At 48.8% G+C, this 20962-nt stretch overlaps 1 protein-coding gene across 6 annotated transcripts in view; it reads right to left on the reverse strand.

Moving 5' to 3' along the window:
- TMLHE (trimethyllysine hydroxylase, epsilon) overlaps positions 1–6329 on the reverse strand; it is a 31905-nt gene extending 25576 nt beyond the window's left edge. For 2 of the 6 annotated variants that reach the window (XR_016443751.1, XR_016443750.1), the window contains exon 1: positions 5792–6329. The gene's annotated coding sequence lies outside the window, so the exon portion shown is untranslated. Of the gene's footprint in view, positions 1–3376; positions 3409–5347; positions 5756–5787 lie in introns of those variants that run through there. The other 4 variants (XM_090059337.1, XM_090059335.1, XM_090059336.1 and 1 more) reach the window with 4 other exon arrangements.
- Positions 6330–20962: the final 14633 nt, after the last annotated feature.

A 20962-nucleotide genomic window follows, 5' to 3' on the forward strand; every position in this document is an offset into this window, starting at 1 on the left:
TAGTTTTATAGCTTCATATCAAAATATACTCTAGGTTTAAGTTATTTTTATTTTTCCCCCCCATTACACACTTTGGTAATCTCCCCCCACCATTTTCTCCTGTTGTATACATGATGGTCAATAAACAGATATTACACTGGACTGGATTCAATTCATGATTGAGCAGAGGGCATAAGAATGATCTGATAGCAGTGAACTGAGTTAAGGACTGAAAAAGAGCGTGGCCTTAAAAGATGTTTCAGCTTTCTCTTCTGTAAGCAATTTATCTGCTTCTTACAGGTTCTGGCAAGGTTAGAATTTGCACAATATTTTGAGGATGGGCAAGTAATGTACAAGTGCTTCACATTAAATTAAGTTGTCCATAGTGGATGAGGAATATGTGAATAAAGGCTTCTCTGCTTCTGTTGAAGCCATGTAAACTGATTTTCTTTTTCCATAGTTCTGACTTGACTGTAGGGAAACACACACACATTACTAGTGAGCCAGCCATTTTAACAGAACATTTTGTTACTTGACAGTTCAGCTCCCTCATCAGTTACTGGTAATCCTGCTCCCACAGCCAGTTATGGCTAACTGGTCTGCATTTATGTTGCTTGGCAAGACATAGCTTCCTTTGGAAAGAAAGGTCAAGTAATCCCTTTCCCACACATCTCTTCACTATAGTCCCTCATCTACAGAGAATTGGCTGAGACTCCCTTTCATAATCATTCTTGATATTTTAAGGAATCTTAAAAGTGTATTAAAAACAGAAGACCAGGATAATATACTTCTGATACTAGCACCATGGGATACTGCTGGAAAAAGCTGAAGTCTACAGAGACAACATTATATATCTACCCACATCACCTAAGCAATCACTTGGCTGAGACTGGATAATACTAGTATTTCAAGGATTAAAATACATCCAATGAATTAATCATGTCAGTCAGATGCATGTTGACCAAATAATCTGCTGCTATGACTAAAGCAATTTTCTGTAAAAACTGTGCTATCATTTAAGTTCAGAAAGTAGTGCTGTCTGGATTCAGGTAGTCAGTCTATCAGATAGTTCAAAGAGCTAGCAATTCCTTCCCTCCCTGAAGTGTAACCCAATGAAAAGGACTCAAAATATCAGATAAAGTGGCTAAATCTAGTTCTGACAGTGATTCTGTTTAAACCCACTGGGGAGAGCTTCAGGGTAGTAAGAGGTCAGGCTCTCTCTCTCTCTCATTGCTCCAACTCTTCTGCTAACTTGCAGAACAGGCCACACAAAAATTATTACAAACCACAACAGTTTCAGCAAAATACATGGAATGTTTCTTCCAGTCAATAACTTTAGAATGATAACAGCGTGCCTGATCAGAGAGCCAGAAAAACTAACGGACTTTCACAAGCAGACAAGGTTCTTTGGTAGATGCGATAACTTTTTTATTAGGCCAACTAAATTGTTGGAAAAAATTGTTCTTTGCAAGCTTCTGGGCAAAAACACACTTCTTCAGTGTTTGTGCCCAAAAGCTTGCAAAGAACATTTTTCCCAACAACTTAGCTGGTCTAATAAAAAAGATATCACATCTACCCAAAGAACCTTGTCTGCTTATGTCCTTAGACCAACATGGCTACAACCAACAGACTTTCACAAACTAGTTTTACTATTGAAATTGAGCCTTCAAGCCACAAAGAGCAAGAATTAAACAGCATTTTTCTTTCTGAAGTCTGAGATATGGCAAAAAGGGAAGCATTAAGATACAGTTCTTTGAGGAAAAGGAAGGGCTGCATAAGATAGGGGAATATACTGAAAATGGTCAACAGACAGTACTCTCACATATTTGCATCTGGAAAGGGGCTTATAATATGCCACTGGCACGTACATGCCCAGAAAAGTTAACCCCTTTGAATTACACCTCTTGCTTGCTAAACAAGAGAAAACAGGTCATTTGAATTCTGACCACATTGCCCTTAATCCAAAAGATGCCCTACTCCTAATTACACAATTAGATCTTTCAAAGGGGAATTATTTTCTCTGCCACTAAGTTTTGGCCATGCAGTTTTACTAGGGGCTATTTGAAATTCCTTTCATTAAGAGATACAATCTTGTTAGTTGCCTCAGCCAGGAAGAATTATTATCTGCAATAATTCTGAGGAGAACTTGAACTAAGAAATCTTTCTGAGCCATATGAACAATATGCGCTGCATCAATACACACAGGAATTATTTTTCACATCCAAAGCATATTTGCATGCCTCCTTTGGTTTTTGCAGGTACAGTCTGTTGATTCATCCTTTAAAAAAGGAAGAGCTATTTGATTACTGGAAGAAAATACGATCAAGATGCAAGAGATGCAGTTAGTGCTTTGCAGGGACATCAAGAGTCACAGACAGAGCTGCCAGACCTTGTTTTAGGCACTTAGCAAGGGGTGTCTGGAAGACACATGAAGACAATGGGCAAAGTGTCCTGGATTCAATCAGGCTGTGCAGTTGGATATTAAACATTTGAAAACAGCTCAAGCAGACAGAAATTAACCACATTTAACTGCTCAGAAGCTGAACAGCTGTATCTGTTTTTCTTTAGGCAAGTCTCTCAACCAATTTTGTAATGCACTTATGTGGCTCTTGCAGTACACTGGAAATTGCAGACCCGTCTTTGGTCATTTCTGGAACTAATTCTACAACTGTGCCAAATATCCAAATCAGAATTATACTTCTTAAAAAATAGGGGCCCCCTAGATTTCAAAGATGTGATAGCTCTGTAACACAAAGAAGATATAGTTGCACTCTCACTTGAAACCTGGCTACCTATATAACATTAGTGAAGCAGGAAGAAAGGAAAATTAAATATATTATCAACTGTACTATCAGATGCAAAAGTTTGCCTGAGCCTAGCACTGGAAACAGTGAGGAATTAAATTAACAGCTGTCAGGAACTGCTCTCCTCTCAATGGAAGTTCAACTTCTACCAAATAACCAGGGGCTAAATATGTGCACATGAGAAGAATAAATCTTTAGCATACCAAATGAGCCAAGAGATGTACTTTACATAACCTTGATCAACCACTAGTTAACTGATCTTTTAGCGATGGGAAGCAAATTAGCTAGAAGTAAAAAAACCTTAAAAGTATTTCACAAACTACAGATAAGTTGCAGTGATTTGCTATTAATTGAACCAAATTCAGAAAGGACAGTTATAAAGTTCTACAAGCCAAACAGAACAATCCCATGAACAAAGGCAGACTGGGAAATGATGGGCTAGGCTGCACTGCTAAATATGAGCGAACAGTGTGCTCAAGCAAAATATATATATATATGTAACGCCAACGGCTTTTTTGATTGTATTAACAGAACTGTCATTTGCAAGTCAAAGGAAGTGATTATTTTTCTATTCAGTGTGGATGAGACCTTACCTAGAGCACGGTGTCCAGATTCGGGCGCTGCACTTCAAGAAATATGCAAGCAAATTAGAAAGAGATCATCAGAAAGCCACAAAAATGATTAAAGATCGAGGAAACATGACTTATGAGAAGATTAAAACACTGTTATTTAGAGGACAGTAGTAAACTATTCTCTATAGGTACAGGGGACAAGATAAGAAATAATGGTCTTGTTGCAACAAGAGATAAAGCATTGTAATAGGCTACCTAGAGAGGCTGTGAAATCTTCAGCAAGGGTGGGGGAGTAGAAGGAAGTGACTTTTTGGGGTCTTTCCAGCCCTACTTTTCAATTATGGAAAACTCTCATACCAAGAGGGATTTATTTTTTTTAAACTAAAAAGCCATTTAAAAAATGTGATGACCTTATATTTTTGCAACTCCATTTTTAGAACCTTTAGATTTCCTGCAGAATTTGCCATTGTTTTGTTTCCCCCCTGCCTGTGTCAGGCAGGACAAGAAATACTTCCCAATGTGCAAGACAAGGTCATCTTTTTTTTTTTAAACAGCTATACCTAAATTGTACTATGGGTGGGTCTGGAATTGCTTCTTTATACTCTTTTAGGCCAACATATTGGACTGATACACTCCCAAGATTCATGCAGTGCAAGAAGTCAGACTACTTCATTACAATGGTCCTTTCTGACCTTAGAAGTCTATATCTCTGGGGTAGGCAATTATTTGGGCCTGTGAACCATGTAGGGAGTTTTGATGAGCGGTTACAGGCTGGGTCATCCCACAACCCTCACCAAAACTCCCTATGTGGGATGGGGCTGTGGGTGGGTGGTGAATGGGGTGGACCACCGGGGGGGCTGGGATCACGGAGTAGTCACAGGGTTGTGATAGCGCACGGCCAGGGCCCATGGCAGAGCTGCAATCCACTACCCACACACCCCTCTGATGGGTGCAGGTTGCACAGGCGGGGGTGGGCAGGGAACAGATCGTGATTCTGCCTCGGGCTCCAGCCTCACGCTGTCATTGTCCCAAGATCCCGGCCCCGGATGCAGCTCCCCACCTGTCTAGCCCTGGACCCTGATGGTGCACCTCCTAGCCAGTCACTATGGAGACTCTGAATCAGGGGGCAGGGCCAAGGCCCTAGTTCTGCAGGCAGGGATATGCAGGGCTGGGGCCTGGGGCAGAGGGGTAGGAGGGAGGAATGTCAAGGTGCTAGGTCATGGGAGCTGGCCGTGCATGCAGAAATTGCCCCGGGCGGTGTGGTCTGCAGCTACCCATGCACTGCTCTGCAAAGGGTAGAGCTCTGCCTGCCCCTGCCCCGCACTCCCACTGACCCTGCCCTGGCCAGCCTGCACTGCTTAATGGCAGGGCTGCTCCTGCTACTGCTCATCTCCCTCGCCTGCAGCAGCACCCCCTCCTCCTGCCCCACTCCAAGAGGGGAGGAAGCTACAGCCAGGCAGCTCCTGCCCCAGTGCATAGGCTTCAGCTCCCAGCCACCTTCCATCCACTTGGCTGACAGCAGCTGGTTGCTCATCAAGCCAGAGGGTGGAGTGGGTGGAGAGCCCCATGCACAGGGGCAGGAGCTGCCTAGCTATGGCTACCCCCTCACCCAGAGCAGTCAGAGCAGGGGCAGGGGGAGGAGCCAATACTGGAGGCAAGGGGAGCTGAGGAGCAGGGAGAGAAGTCGTCCCAGGCACAGTGCTGGCTGGGGCTTGGCCCTAAGTGCAGCCATGGGCCAGATCCAGTCAATTGCTGGCCTGGGAGGCACATTTTGCCCACCCCTGCTCTATACTCTGGTAGCACATGTATTAGATCCTAGGGAGAATGCCCATTCATTTCTCACCTACAAAGAAAGCAATGGGCTTTCTTATTAAAAACACCACACTGCAGAATAGGGCACCAGTTAAAACAAGCCAGGTATAATGATTTCCACGACAAGCCTTAGGACAGCACAAGCCAAAGTTTTTGGTAGCCACAAAACAGTTTCCTCACCTTCCCGGGGTGCCACTTTTATCCCCTTCCCTGCTGCTCTACTTTCTGTTCCTGGCCCTTATCTCTGCCTGCTCCGCAATCCGGCTTTCTGCTCCCCGCCCGACCTGCCGCAGCAGCTGCAGCTGCATTGCCTGTTCCTCCTGGGGCCGCGTGCGAACAAGGGCGACGGTTACGGCCTGAGGAGGACGAGTGAGGAGGTAGCCCCGAGGCCGGTGGCATAAGGCGAGCTCGGCGGGGCCGCCCCAGCCCGGGGGCCGCGGAGAAGCGGGGAGAGGCCGCAGGGCCACCGAGGGGGGAAGGGCAGCAGCACGGGGCGGGGAAGACGGGCCGAAGACACCGCTAGGGCTCCGGCCCGGCCCGGCCCCGCCCCGAGGATGCAGCTCTTCCGGCCCCGCCGCGGCCGCGCTCGCCCAGCAGCCTCCCCCAGCGGCAGCACTCACCTACCGGCAGCCACGGGCCGGCGGCGCTGACCCGAGAGCGGCCGCGCCCCGCCCAGGGGCGGAGCCTACGCACCACAGACAGTTGGGGCAAGAACGCCGCCAGACCATAGAGAGCGGAGGACCGGGCGGAGCGGTGGCGGCGGCGGCGAGCGGGCTGGGCGGGGTAGCTCCAGGCGTGTGAAACTGGTTGGCAGCCGCTCGCTGGGGCACGCCGGGGCAGGATCGGCCCGGGCTCTTCCCGGCGGAGGCTGCAGTCACCCCGAGGCTCGGTGGATTGCCCAGACCCCTCCCAGTGCCGCCGCGCCCCCAGCGTGGAACGGCCCCGGCCCCGGCCCGCGCAGATCTTGGCCTCGCGCCTCCGCGAGCTTCCCCTCCCCGCCCCGGCTGTGCAGGGCCCGGCGGGCGGCGTGGGGGTCCCGGGGACTCCGTTTCCTCCGGCCCGGGCGGTGCCGGGGTTGCTGTAAGCCCGGGTCTCCCGGACATGCCCGGTTTTTGGCCCCTGTGTTGCGTCCGGGCGTGTTTTTTAAATCCAGGCAAACGTCCAGGATTCCCGTTCTGGCCAAGGACGGCGCCGCTCGGCGGAACTACCGCTCCCAGGGCACCCCGCGCGGCCCGAGCTCGATGGTGCTGTGCTCGGCGGGGCGGGGCGGGGAGCCGAGCGCGGAGTGGGGGGTGCCGGGGGGTGGGGCTGCGGTCCGGAGTGAGGGGCACCGGCAGGACTTGCGGGGCCAGGAGTGAGGAGCACGGGGGGCAGGTGACTGGGTTGGGTGTGCGGGGCACTGGCAGCTCCAGGGGGCTGAGGGTCGGGAGGGGGTACTGCAGTTTGGGAGTGAGGCACTGGCGGGGCTGGGGTCAGTGCGTCGGGACTGGGGCAGCAGCAGGTCTGCGGGGGAGGGGGCAGGGGCAGGGCACCGGCATGTCACTGCCCTCCCCGCTCCCCCCACCAGGTGTCCTCTTTGGACCTGGGAATATGGTGACACAGGCAGCCGGTCTGTTGGTGCTGGCACCGGGTATTGACCTCAGGCATGGGGGAAGGGGCAGCTGCACAGGTGCAGTGGGCCCCAGTTCTGGCCCAGCTCAGTTCCTCTCCCTCCTGATCCTTGCCCCATCCCAGTCCCTCTTTTTCTTGCCTCAGACTTTTCTGTGGGGGGGCAGCACACCTGTGTTCAGCCCCCTCACCCTTCCACTGCATGGCGCTACCAGACAGCAGCTAGGTGTGGCAGAGACCTTATCATGATTCCAAGGAGATGCCTGGCCAGAACAGCTACAACAGGCTGGGGCCTCCCAATTACGAGAGGTCATGCCAGGCTGTCCTCCAAACCAGCGAGGGCAGCATGATGTGAATAGCATTGCCTTACTGTTTCTGGGGGGGGGCGGGGTATGAGCCTACGTAGAGTTCATGGTGCATGCTGGACATGACAGTGCCAGGTGTCCCTGTGAGGGGTCATTGGTGTCTTGTGACACTGCCCTTGCCTAGTGTAAGGGGACATCACTGCATCTCCATCTCTGGCTGGTGCCACCCTGTGTGTGAGTGCTGGGGGGGTGGGGACAGGGGAGTGCATGCATTGAGGTCATGCATCTGGGACCTTTCTGTCCCCTCCCCAGCATGAGTTTCCTGTGGGGCCCATGGCTCCCTTGTTGCAGCCTGCCTGTGGACCAACTGGCCGCATCCCAGGCGGCCCCTGGGCCTCCCGGTAATTCACCCTCACCCTCCTTTATGCAGGTGCGGTGCACTGGCCTGCTGGCCCCATCTCATGGGCCTGGAGAGGTGTCACACCAGGGCCTAATCTGACCCAAATGGGAAGGTTGTGGGGCACATGCCAGCCTCCTTGCTGAAGCCTATGGTACCAGCCTGCAGTCATCCTTAAGCACTGACTTTGCTGGCATGGACGTGGTGTGTGGGTGCCTGAGACTTTATTCCTGAAACAGGTGCTCTGATCCTAGCTTAGCAAGGGCCTGAGGTTTCACAGGCACCAGAGGAAATGCTACAAGGACATGCTGAAGGCAGATCTCAAGAAAATGGGTGCATCAAGAGCTGGGAGGAGCTGGCTGCCAACTGACTCCAATGGTGCCACAACCTCAACCAAGCAGCTGCCTGTTTTGAGGTGAAGCATCTTGTCCCAAAGCTGAAAAGAGGGAGTGGGGAAGAAAAAGGAGAGGAATCTCCTGCAGAAAGACCTGCAGCTTCTGCAGACAGGTCTGAGGCTCTTGAGCAGTGGTGATGCATAGGGGGTGCATATGCACCCCCTGACCAGCCACACTTGCCAATTGCTGTGATAGCCGCAGCCATTCCCAGAAGCGGCTGCAGCGATCGCAGTGTTTGGCCGCAGCAATCGGCCACTGCGGGATTGTCCATGGGGGCCCCTCCCCCACCCCTGGTCTGTGGGACTGGTCGCATGGGGGGCACATGCCCTGCCGACACAGGTATTACCAGTTGCCCATGCTCTTAACTCACCACAAGACCCATCACTGAGCCATGGTAGAGATCATCTTTGAGTTGAGGGATTGCCACTGACAACCTATGCAAGACAGACCAGCCTCCAGACAGGGGTTGCAAACACTGTTTTCTTGTAACTGGCCACATGCACCTTCTCCTTCCCTTGCACTGTGGGCCCCACAGGCGTTCTTGGGAGCTGTAATCTGAATGAGCAGGGTCTTCACAGCTGTTCAGGCTGTGCCCTGGTTCCATCTGCTGTTATGCACATTACTCATTACAGTCAAAACAGTTGAATTCAGGCGTGATGCCACTGAATGCCCTTCGGGTGTGGTCACAGGGTCACTGGCAGCTGGTGCAACTCACTGAAAGACAGTGGCCTGCCCTATTGAAGTTGGTATGTTCAATAACCTAGGTCTGAAAGGGAGCAGTTTTGCAAAGCTAGGAGGGCATGTAAGAAGTATTGAACTTCTTGAATGCTTGTTTTCTTGTGTTTAAGACTTTAAGCTGAACACCCCTAAGGTGAGGGGACACATTATATTTAGACCAAACAGACATTAAGGGCACATTTCAGCATTTTATGTGCCCTTACTATCTAGCATCTGCAAGTTAAAGCTCGTTAACTATGCTAAGTGTGCTCTGCAAGTCTGAGTTCTGCTGCTTCAGGCAAGAGTTAATGTAGGGCTGTGCTGCATAGTTTATATTGGGGTAACTTCACTGTGCTCCATGGAGATAAGCAATTTGCAGTCTCCAGGTGCCCAGATTACGTTGCTCCTATCCCCACTTCTCCTCTCTCCCCAAACAGGAATAAAGCCCAGGTGTCCTGGTTCCTAGCTGCACCCTCTAGTGGCAAATCAGAGCTGTGCAGGCAATACATTGTATTAACCCTTCACATGCAACAGCTCACAGCCTGGCTTAACTATATAACTATAACACTGCTTAACATTTAGTATGGTCTAAATGTAATGTAAGTCTGTGTGTTGCATGTCAAAGTGTGGGTTGCAGGTAGAGCTTAGTGAATGTTTTTCCAAGCATATTTAACTTTCTAAAAAATGGAGTCGGGAGGTGTGGGGGGGAAGGGGGTGGAGTGGAATTAAAAGGAAGTGAAGTATTTTGCACCCACAAAAAAGGCAAACAAATATTTCTTTTTGGCCATTTTCAAAGAAACATTTCATTCTGGAAATGCTCAAACTTCTCATTTCAACATTTTAAAAGTTTTGAAACGTTTGGGCTTTTAATTTTAAATAGGGAATTTTCCTTTAAAAGTTTACGTTAAAAAAGGAGAAAGTAGGTTTCTAAATAAAAATCCAGGAAATAAGAGAGAGAATCATTTTGGTCTGAGGACAATATTGTGGTTTGATACAGAATGGTTTTGTTTTTGTTTTGACAAAAATACAAATAAATCTTGCTTTATTAAACCCAAGCTGATATTTTTTTTCTTTCTGATATTTCTCTCTAGCTACAAAACTGAAAAAAAAATCCACTCTTCCCTTAGCTTCACTTGCAGATTCAATTTGCCAAGAAAAAAACTTGCTTCTATTATGGCATCAAGGAACAATTATTCAATATATTTTGGCTTGAAGTCTCATTTTTTGTGTCCCCATTGTTTTAGATCCCACATGAATCACAGATTGAAAGATAAATATTGCACTTTCACACATTATGTTGTGCCATGGTCACATCTCACAGTTTTTAGGATAGTCTTCACAGTTTTGAACATATTGCACTGTGTCAGCCCATATTGCCTTGGGCTCAGCCTGATAATTTTGGTCTCCAAGGGTGACCAAACAGTACCAAATTTACTTAGAGAAGGAGAGCTAGCTGGTATATCAGGTGGTTATGTTTATAGAATAAAATAGGTCAGAGAACAAATGAGGAGCTTTTGAAACTTGAAAAGGTGAGAGACTTTGGCTGCAAGAAAAGCAATGAAGATGCAACTCATTATTGCAATACAAATAGTTAATAATACAAAAAATGATAATATCAATTGTGCCTAAGACATGGATTCTGTGCAAACCGACTGTGAAGTTTTTGTTTGCCCACTAGAGGGCTTCATTGTCCAAGGATTGGTAGATTTGATTTCCATGTTTCTTCAGGGGAAGTTTATGTAGGCTTGCATACCACGTCATGTAAGAGGACACATACCTGCAGTTCTGAATAATGCAGTCAGAAACAGAGATGTCTTGGCCTACTGGTCAATTGTTCTCTGTTCCTGAAATTAGGTATATTTTGCTGGCTCCAGAGCGTTCACTTAGCTAATGGATTCCAGTGAAACTGCTGAATACCTGCATTCTTTCTCTCTCCTGTTCTTTCACTTCTCTTTCTTCACACTCTACCTGTACACCTCAGTGTTGACCTTCAGCACATTTTAGTTTATCTGCCCTGTTCTCCCCCACATGCACTGTTGCTGCACTTCAGTCTTGAGGCCAACATAATCCAGTCTTTTTCCCCTTGGTATCTACCATCTATGCAGCAGGGGCCAAAAACCATGCCAGTCTACATTAGGTTTGTTATGTTCACAAAGCCAGGGCTGAAAACATCTAACCTCACTTATGGCACAACAGGACTCTTACTTTGAAAAATAAACTTGCAGATGGCTTGGATGAACAGCATGATTTCTTTCCTGTGTGCACCTTTCTGTGAGGTAGTTCAGAAATGCCCTTCTGCTTCGCTATTGTGAGACATCACCTTACTATAAAATGACAGTGACAGATAAAGCTGAAAGATTAACATGCAAGTGTCAGAGAATGCAAACCACTGTTCCTATGCCTACAGGTGAGTAAGTGTTTCTGCTTACATGCTGAAGCATCCACTTATATTCTGTTCAGTTGCATTGCACCAAATAATGGGCAGCCTAGTGAACTACAGTTCTCTTTGCTCAAACCAGTACTGAATGCTTCTTTCTGGGCAGAGTTTTATATCTGCTTTCACGCAGATTTCAATCAGGCTGATCCCTTCCATTACAGTGAAAATGTAGCAGGGGGAGACAAATGTGAAGTCTTTGCTGCTTCCTGGATTTTCATTCACCAAGGTTCTGAAGTTCTTCAAACTGCCTGTTGTAATCTGGATTGATACCTTGGTTGGTGAAGGCCAAAAGACAGGCATTCTGCCCACTGCTGCCGGGGTTCCTTTTCCTATGGAAGGGCAGCTCCCAGTGAGTGCAAGCTGTAGTGAGATGTTCCCAGCAGCATTTGGAGTCCTCAGATCTTTTTAAACCCTTTTATGATGGCTTTACACCTGGGTGCAGCACAGAAACAATGCTGCTTTCATTGGCCAATGATAACAAAATGTCCATGTTTCTTTTATAGCTTAACTTTGATACCATGGTCTGCAGACCCTAACAGGGACAAAGAGACCAGGTCATTCCAGTATCATGATAAGAAAGGGGTACTGCTTGTTTCTAACACGCAGAGCCTTTCTGGAAAGAACAGAATATAAATAATGATAATTATTTATGATGGTGATAAAAGATAGCAGTAACAACAATCATAATCGTCGTTGTTAGTACTACTATTATTATTCTTTAGCTGTCTATCTCTATCTGACCAGGGCTGGACAGTTTAGTCACTTTACTTGGGTCTGGGCTAGGAAAGGATTTGGATGAGAACCTGGCTGGAAGAAGCATAATGTAATTTGGACCAAGAGGATAATGGTAGGATTGGAGGTACAACAAAGTGGTTGAGATGATATCCACTCCTTCACTTGAAGGGATGTGGCCATATTTTGTTACCAAGGCCTGATGTACACACAGATTTGCATGGGTTCAGCTGGACGTGTAGCTTTAAATGGATAGAGTGGCACTACCACTACAGTGTCTGCTGCTTGCTAGAATCACACAGGGCAAGGTACAGAGAAGTCGGCAAAGCAGAGTAAAAAGACCACGTGGACACCACAATCACATGTGCTTGATAGTCACTGGCCATTGCATAGTAACCTACCTGCACAGTGAATAGGTGTGTGCAAGGATCTGATTCTAGTAATCAGTGGGGAAAAAGCTTATAAACATAGAGTGTGGTTTCAGATTCTGGTGCTAATAAGTCACTGATTCTACTGAGTAGGCATACCTACACGAGACAACATATACACAGTAGACTCATTTTACTGTGCATGAGCACGGCACGCTACTGTGCAGGAACACTGATTACTACGCTTCCAGGTAGTAAATCACTGCACATTAATGCACATGTAGACATGCCCAGTAAGATTCTAATAGGAGGTAGAAAATGCCTGAAGTACAATGCTTTGGGGTTTTTTGCTGCTAACATATGACTCATTCTATTACTGTATTTTCTCAGAAAAAATATGCTCCAGAATATAATATTTGTTTTTGAAAGGCAGAACGAAGAAAAAAAATCTTTCCTTGTAGTAAGTAACTGAGTAGCAGCAGCTAGGGATCTGAGCCAGCTTATTGTTCTGCTAACTGAGCACATCTACATGAGACATGCTACTGCACAGTAGAGCAGTTTACTGTGCAGTAAGCATCCACATCTAGATGTGCAGATGCTTACTGCACAGTACACTGCTCTATTCATGAGTTCATTTGCTCCCTCAAATGAAAATAGCAGATTTTATTCATGAGTAGTAACTGTAGTAATGCATGTGTAGATGCTGACTGGGAGCAAATTTGCTCCCGGTCAGCCCTGCCACTAGGGGGCCAGCCACAGGCTAGGCCCTGGGTCTGGGAGCCTCTTCTGCCCTAGGACTGGCAACCCCAACCCCAAGTCCTTAACAGCCTGTGGGCATGCTGGGGCCCAGGGGCATGTGCTGGCAGCCTGTGGCCACTGCTGGTCACCACATCCCCCAGCAGAGGCCCCAGAGCAGTGGCATCAGACTGCCTGCACCCTGACACTACTCTCTGGCACTGCAGAGCCACACAGCAGCTAGGGCCATGCCACCCATGCACCACCACATTGGGTTTCTTTCAGTCTTCTGGAACCTCTTCTGAGTGCCACAAGTTCTCAGCTAGCTTTGCCATTGGTCTTGAGAGGACGTCAACCAATTCTTTCAGCACTCTCAGGCTCATAGTTCATCTGGTCCTACTGACTTTATTGGACTCCAAGATGAGCATGGGCCGACAATGCGAGGTCACGGTTGGCAGGGCTAACTGGACCTTGTTGTGCATCCACAGGTGCATCTCAAGTAGGGCCAAGGAGGTGATCCTCCCCCTCTGTGCAACACTGGTGAGGCCAGAGCTGGAGTACTGTGTCCAGTTCTGTGCACCCCACTTCAGGAGGTATGTGGACAACAATGAGAGGGTCCAGAGGAGGGCCACCCGCATTATCTGGGAACAACAGGGCAGACCCTACAATGAGAGACTGCGGAACCTGAACCTGTTCAGCCTTCACAAGAGAAGGCTGAGAGGGGACCTGGTGACCATTTATAAACTCACTAGGGGGGACTTTTTATTGTTCCTGATTTTTGTTGCCTATTTGAATTTGGTTTCTGCCTTTGCTTTTCTAATCTGCTCCCTGCAGGTCAGGCACCTCTTGGTTTGTGCAAACAGCTCCTCGTACTGTGTCGTGGACACTTGCAGAAGGGGCATACTCAGGGTGCTGAGTCTGCACAGGAGTAGGGGCTGTCCCCTGGGCATCTCCTTGGACCCCTGTGGGGAGGGCAGGGGCACCGGCAGCTCCATGTCCCAGTCATCCAGGAATCCTGTGACTCCTGAGCCTGCGTGCTGTGTGATTGGCAGCAGCACAGGAGACAGGCTGGCCTGCAGGAGGAGAACAGGTGGAGTCTGTCTGGAGCCATGGCAGCAGGTGTTGCCAGGACCCAGGCCTGACCCGGCCTGGGAAGGGGGTGGGGGAGGCAGGCTTCCTGCAGCCAGCACTGGGCATTCTACCAGCCTCTGGGGAGTGCATGGGGCAGGCGCAGCTGGTGAACTCAGACTGGTGGAGTGGTGGAACATCCCACAGGAGCAGGGGGGTGGTTTGCAGCTGACCAGGAGTGGGGTTTGCAGATAGCTGGGAGTTGGGGGAGAGGGGTTGCAGACTGCCAGGCACTCTGGTTGGTAGTGGGGAGGCTGCAACCTCCACCCCACTCCCAGCCAGCTGCAACCCCCACTCCCGTGGGATCCTCTACCATCTCATCAGTCTGAGTTCACCAGCCATGCCTGAAGTGGGGATGGGGGGCTTAGCCTGTGACTGCCTGGACCCAGGCCTGGCCATCTAACTACCATGGTCCATGGACACCCATGCATGCACAACCCCCAATCTGAGGCCAGGCAGCACATGCTCCCCGATACAGAACGTCTTATCTCAGAAATGTTGCAAACTCTCACAAAAGCTTCTTTCTCCTGGTTCTGCAGGTTCTGTAGCTGCACATGGGGGAAAGGCAGCAGTTGGCAGTTGGATGGCAGCTTAGGGTCAATTCCAGCCTCAGGTGGGGCCATGTGTATGCATCAGCTCAGGCAAAAGAGGACCCAGGACTGGACCCTCCTGCTGGACCACCTGGTGACTGCGTCCAAGGAGCAGCTGGTGGACTAGTGGGCCTGGCAGGTGGAGGATGTCTTCTGGCAGGAGGCTTGGTGCGTGGAGGTCATAGGCCAGCAGGATGCTTTGGGGGCACCGGACGTGACCTGTGAGGAGGCAAGGGATCGGGCAGACCGGGTGTTCAGGGGAGGCTTCTGGCCCTGGTGGAGCACCACATTGAGGCCCTTAAGTGGAAGGCTGTGCTTATGGACAGAGCAGTGGAGGTGACTGAGGAGGACCACTGGGTGCTGGACACCATCCTTGCCCTAGTGGTCACCTTTGTGCCACCTGCTGCTCTGGCCCCGGCTGCAGCCCTGCCTGCCCCATGGCAGCTTCCTGCTGCTCAGCACCAGGCCCCTCCCTGGGCCTAGATGCAGTTGCTGTGCCCCCTCCACCAGTCAGGATCCCCTGCCCTGGCCCTCGCCCCAGGTTCCCCCCCACCCAACCCCTGCTTGCCCCCACTTCACATGGCTGTGGAGCAGGACCTACTTGCAGTGGGACCAGGACTGTGCACTGGTCCTGCTGGCCTTGGCCACTGGCTGCAGGAGGGGGACATGGGTGCTGGAAGACCAGTGTCTGCTGTCATCCCTGGATGAGCCCCATACCTTCTGGGCTTGCTGTAGCATATGCATCTGTGGGGGAATGGCCAGAGGCTGAGGTGCTGGGTACCTGTCCCTAGGCTCCATCCCCTAGGCACCTCCATCCCATGGCCCCTCATTTAGGACGGAACACGCACAGCACTTGGGGTGGGCGTCCATGGGTGGCTGTCCAGGTAGGCTACAGCAGGGAGTGCAGGAAGAGGTGGTTGGCCAGCATCTCTTGCACCCAGTGTCCAGGCCCCCATTGGCAGGAATGTGGATCATCTAGGGCCTCAGTTGGGTGGTGGTGGGACAGGGCCCATCTCTGTCACAGCTTGTGGTTCTGGTGCCAGGCATTTGCCCATTGCACCTCCCCCACCCAGGCCTCTTGAAACAGCTCTCCCTAGACCTCACAGATGTTATGCAGCACACAGGCTGTGATGATGACTCAGGGGATGTTGGCCTTGGTGGCCTCAAGGCAGGTGGTGAGGGCGCTATAGTGTCCCTTCAGCTGGCCGAAGGCACACTTGACAAGGGTGTGGGTTCAGCTCAGGCACTGGTTGAAGTGTGCTTGGCAGGGCCCAGCTGGCCAATGTAAGGCCACATGAGCTAGGGGAGAGTGGGTAGATGGAGTCCTCAATGGGGAGCAGCAGGACCATCACTGCACCTAGCTGGAGGTCCAGCATCCCTGGAGCAAAGCACCCCCTGTCTACCAGGGCTGCCAGGGCAGAGTTGTGGAAGATATGGGTGTTGTGGCTGCTGCCTGCCCAGCTGGCACTCATGTTTGTGAAGGCACCACAATGGTCAATGATGGCCTGGAGCATGATGGTATGAAAGCCCCACCAGCTGTAGAAAGGGCCGTTGAAATGGGGTGGGCAGGAGATGGGGATGTGGGTCCTTTCTAGGGCCCTGATGCACTGGGGGAAGCACAGGGCACAGGACCCCATCAACACCTCCAGGGGGTTATGCATGTGGAGCACCATGTGCCCCTTCATGTCCTGGAGGGTGCTGCACACCTCCAGGATGGCCTCCTCACAGGTTGCCTTGCCCATGCTGAAGAGGTGGCCAACTTACTGCAGGCTGGCAGGTGTGGCCATTAGGGCTGTGTGAAATGGAACTATTTCATTTCAACTAGCGTTTTGACAGAACAGTGTTTTGTTTTGACTTCTGCGTCAAGTTCAAACGGCTGTTCCGTTTCGTTCCATCGAAACATTTTGCCGTTTTGACCCTGTTTCGATGCTTTGCCCATAGGATATAATGGGGAAGGTCAAAACAGCCTGTAACTTTGTTATTTCTGGACAGATTTGGATACAACTTGCAAAAATGATAGCCACTTCTGAGGGTATAAAGTGTGCCAAGTTTCAAGAATATAGGTGAAGGGAGTTTGGAGAAAATGCACCCCAAAATCCTGAAAGCAAAACTCATGTCATGTGTATGTTTTAAGCCACAGCGGGGTCAAAACTACAGTCATGCTGTCCCCTGTGGAGGCCACAAAGCCTGCTAAGTTTCAAGGAGATAGATGCAGGAAGTTTGGGGAAACTGTACCCCAAAATCCTGAAAGCAAAACTCATGTCATGTATACATGTTAAGCCACAGCAGGGTAAAAACTGCAGGCATGCTAGCCCCTGTGGAGGCCACAAAGCTTGCCAAGTTTCAAGGTAATAGGTGTAGGGGTTTGGGGGAAACTGCACCTCAAGCTGCAGAAAAGTAAAAATCATGATGTGGGTGACACTGTGTGTGTTAAGGCACAGCAGGGTCAAGGCTGCAGGGATGGTAGCCCCTGCTGCAGCCATGAATCCTGCTAGCTTTCAGGGAGATAGGTGTAGGGGTTCTGGGGCCCTGCACCCCTAGCTGTTGACAGACAAAACCCGTGACAACTGACTGCTTGTGCAACTGACTGTGTCTGTCTTGGGGCAGTTGATTGTCTGTATTGATTATTTCCTCTCCTTAGTCTGTCTGTGGTTTTGTAAGTGTTAATCCATTCTCGTTAAATTATTATGTAGTAGCTAGGTTAAAGTTATAGGCTGTTTTGACCTTCCCCATTATAGCCTATGGGCGAAATGTCAAAACAGCATCAAAACGGTGAAATATTTCAACTTGCCTCATTTCATTTCAAGGCTGTTCTGACCATATTTATTTCATTTTGATTTTGCTGTTTCGACAAGTCGAAACAAGACTGGTGGCCAAATATTGCACAGCTCTAGTGGTCAGCTTGAGCAGGGTGAGGGCCTGCTAGGTGTACTCAGAGAGTGGCTGCTATATGGTGGTGTCCTGCCACTGCAGGTGTGGGTGAAGCTGCTTTAGGAAGTCTTAGAAGGTGGTCCCAGTTATCCAGAATGACTCCATTGGTCTGGACAATGTGCAGCCACTAGTCCTGGCTGGCCAGGCAGGCCCAGAGGAGGCTGGGCTGGAGGCCCAGGAGGGCACGGACCGAGCTGGCAGTTGCATCCAGGAACGCATCATTGGCATCCCTGCCAGGGTTTGGCCAGCAGGAAAGGGTCTCGCCAGCAGCTGCACAGTGGCTGAGGGCCTGGGACAGTGTAGTGAGGCTCGCCAGGCAGATGCTGAGCATGGGGGAGCTGGTAGGGCTCAGACTGCTCTGGGCCAGATGGTAATGTCCATGGTGGACCAGCAGGGCAAGCACCATGGTGACCAGGAGCCTGGGGAACTGGATGTCACTGCCAGGGCCAGGGGGTGGAGCAGCTATGGCGTGAGAGGGTAAAAGCTATGGTGAGAGAACTGCTGCATGCTGTCCCTCAGCTGCTTCTGGCCAGAAAAATGGCTGACAAGGGAGCAGGGAGTGGGCTGCCTTTTAAAGATGGCTGCTAGCCTCAGGCAGCCGTGGCTGGATCCTCCAGGTCCCCCTGGTGGCAGAAGAGGCCTGTTGTAGGGCCAGAAGGAGTAGGAGCAGTTTGCTGCTAGGAACAGCAAGTCTGCTTCTGTGTCCCTGCATGTGTAGATGTGTGCCCAGGAGCGTTTACTCTCTAGTAGTTTCCTTGAGAGCAAATGCATGTGTAGATGCACCCACTGTGGATCACTGCAGATTTTACTTTGATTTCAATTGGTAAGCAACAGAACCTGCTCTTACCATATTTCTTGCATATAATGCACAATCAAATTTCCATCAGCTGTTTTTTGGGGAAAAGTCGTGGGGATGCAGGGGGTGGGAACCAGTGGCTATTGCTGATTCCCCCCAGTGGCCGATTGCTGATCCTGGAAGTCCTGGTGGCAAAACCAGAAGTACTGCTGGCACTTCTCTGGGCACCCCCATTCCCTGGCTGGTGAAGGCCAATCCCTACACGTTGCCTATGAGAAAAGGTCTGTGTTGTTTGCGAGAAAATACAGAAGTGGTAGGCACTTTCTGTGTAGACAATAAAATTAATCTTTAAAGTCCTAGTGTAGAAGCTCAGGTAGTAGCAGTGTCCATGGATGCTTTTTCTATCTTCATCTGTAATGGGAAGACAAACACAGAACACAAAAACACTGATACTGCCTTTTCATGTGAATGATATGAGTACTGCATTGACTGAAATGGCTCCCAGCTTATTTCCAGGTGGAATTCAAATTATTGGCTCTGACCTATAAAGGCCCCTGTGATTTAGATATACCTGTATCACTCCTCATACCTTTGACTGAAAGCTGCAGCAGCAAGGCTGATAACCCCTGTATTTTTATGGTTGAGATTAAGACAGGGCTGCATAGCTGTTCCCATCATTTTTGTTTTTACATCATCAGGGTTTTGTATTGATATGAAATAAATTGGGTGATTTGAAAAAAATCATTATTGTTAACCTGATTGGGCTGGGTAACTCATAAAGCTTCATTGTCTGTGAAATATCTAGAGATTGAAGAGGTATGGACATAAGTTATAGCTTTGAAGGCTGCTTGAAAAACTGACCCCTTCCATTCCAAAATGAACCCTTATTGTTGTAAGAACTGTTATTAAGTTATGGCTCTAAGGTGGGTTTCTCTGGCACCATGCATAGAATTAGCACGTCTCAATGTGAGTAACTTACTGCCACCTGAACTTTTACTTTACCCTGTAGAAAAAATTATTAGAAATCTGTAGGGGCTGATTTTCAAAATGAATGGATTGGCGCACACAAAAAATACAAATGCAATTGTGTACTTAAATGGTAAGCATAGTTACAGGGACTGCATATGCAAATTGGGCATTTGCTTGCACGGGCAGCCAACTATGTGCACAATTAGCCTTTTGTATGTGCCAGTATCTGTTTTGGGCATGCAACAGCAACAATTTGCATGCATTAATTTCTGAAATTCACGCCTTTGATTCTTACAAAAAGCCTTCTGATTTCCCTGACATCTGCCATTTGTTTTAACCACTTGAACTATTTCTAGTGCTAATCCAACAGGATGTAGTAAAGTAATGGAGTGATTAGCAATGACTTTCTTTTAGAAGAAACAGGGTGATGTGTCATTTTTTGCTTTGTATTTTTAGAGTGTGTTCTTTTGAGGGTGGGGGATGTGACTGCAACTTGGAAAGGAGCTGGCTGAGATCTAATGCTTCCCAAATGCTAGATTGCAGTGGAGCAGCTCCCATAGGAGATAAACAAGTTAGTCACTTGGTGAGCTCAGAGCCACGGTATTTCAGCCTCCATGAGAATTTGTCGCAGCCCCTTCCTGGGATTCCAGTGTGTGCGTGTGTGTATACCCATGTGTAACAAGCTAAAGCTTGTGAGGGAGACCTTGAGGAAGATGTCTGTGGACAATGACAAATCCTGTGTTCCTAGGAATGATCCACTATTGTCTAGCCCAACCACCTGTTCCTTTTCCTGCTTGTCATATACTTGGCTAAGTGCCCAGCTCTCTCTTTTGCTCCAGTGTTCTCAGCAACAACAGTGCAGAATTCTCAAGATTAAAGAAAATCTTACTGGTTGTGTCCATGATACAGATCTATCATCTTTCCCTTCTGTAAGCAGTAGGGACATCAGCTTGCAGTAGCATGTTGTTGCACCACAGCAGAATGCCAGGGTGTTGCAACCTGATGGTGTTTCATTGAGATGCATCCTCATGGAGAGATTCTACAATGTCATGTTGATCCATAATGTCATGGTCCAAAAGTATTTCAGGATTCAGTCAAGCTGAGGTCGAGCCTGAGGGACAGAATGTGAGATTTACATTGATAAAGTTAGGAAACCTATGACTCGGTATATGAGACACTCAACATGTAAGGCTCAATATGCAAGTCTTGACTTAATCACCCTCTCACCCCATTATCACTTCTATCCATATGTCACAGGTCTTTGCAATGTTCATTTATGTTAGCTAGATCCAACAGGCCATAAACCAATGGTTGTAGACCTGCAGCTTCTGCTGAACAACGTTGTCATCAAAGACAAATGCAGAGAGAGACTGAAACAAATTCAGTAAGGCCTATGTGACATAAATAATGAATACACATTTAGAGTGCAGAGATATGGGCAACAGATTTATTATATAGCAGTAGTTTGTAAAGTCATCAAAACAACATAGAAATGGTAGGGGATTGCTAGCATTTACACCATCATTGTTTAAAACATTTCAAAGAAATGGGTTTCCAAATGTTTTTATAGCTCCACACACATAATCCTGATTGTAGCTTCTGGGTGTTACAGAGTAATATAAATATTAAATGCCATAATCTAAAAATTGACAGATAATTAATGGCACCAGGAAACAGTCATTATTTG

Source organism: Crocodylus siamensis, chromosome 8 (assembly GCF_052110815.1).
Source record: "Crocodylus siamensis isolate JL-2025a chromosome 8, ASM5211081v1, whole genome shotgun sequence".
Lineage (NCBI taxonomy): Eukaryota > Metazoa > Chordata > Crocodylia > Crocodylidae > Crocodylus > Crocodylus siamensis.